Genomic DNA, 748 nt, shown 5'->3' on the forward strand with positions numbered 1-748 from the left:
TTATTGGAATTCTGCATGGCATATTTCCCAACCTTCATTCCTGCTATTCCAGGCTCTAGTGCATTCCTGCTATTCCAGGCTCTAGTGCTCAGTCGTAAACCTATTGCCCGCTCCGCTTTCCCATTCCTATTGCTTTCGGTATCTGAATCTTCCTGAATTCAAGTAATCCGATTATTTGAGTTTCTCAACGAGCGAAGTCGAGATGTTGATGAGAAAGGGGCTTTTCTCAAGGCCAAAGAGTGCTCTTTGAAGGCTACTATGCATCCTTACGAATACAAGAGTGGTTTTTGTTTTGTTTTGGGTATAGCAGGACTTGAACCTGCGACCATTAGGTTAAAAGCCCAATGCTCTACCAACTGAGCTATACACCCGATTTTACAAGAAGGCTTGGTGCGGAAAAGAAAAGAGGGCGGCATGGCCCCTTTTCTTCTTATCATATCAAACTGTGGAGCAAGTTTAGGAGTCCTTTCCACTCATTGAGGATTCTATCTAAAAAAGAAGGTCAACGGGGGAGACCACAGTAGCTCGAACTCAGAAATTACCCTTCTATCCCACCCTGCTCCTCCGGCATCGGAAGCAGAACTACCTGACCGAAGGAGATAGACGGGAAGGGAAGACGGCCATACAAAGACCGAATAAAGCTCTCTTGAAGCTGCATCTGAATAGACCTAGAGTCACTCAGTACATACGAACCCTTGAATAAATAAGAATTGAGAAGTATGAAATGTGGGCATCATAACAAAAAAAG

At 44.3% G+C, this 748-nt stretch overlaps 1 non-coding gene across 1 annotated transcript; it reads right to left on the reverse strand.

The window, feature by feature from the left end:
- Positions 1 to 298: 298 nt before the first annotated feature.
- Positions 299 to 371, reverse strand: TRNAK-UUU. The gene has a single exon. It is a non-coding gene; the product is annotated as a tRNA-Lys (tRNA).
- Between the last annotated feature and the right edge of the window lie 377 nt (positions 372 to 748).

Source organism: Hordeum vulgare, chromosome 1H (genome assembly GCF_904849725.1).
Source record: "Hordeum vulgare subsp. vulgare chromosome 1H, MorexV3_pseudomolecules_assembly, whole genome shotgun sequence".
In the NCBI taxonomy this organism is placed as follows: Eukaryota; Viridiplantae; Streptophyta; class Magnoliopsida; order Poales; family Poaceae; genus Hordeum; species Hordeum vulgare.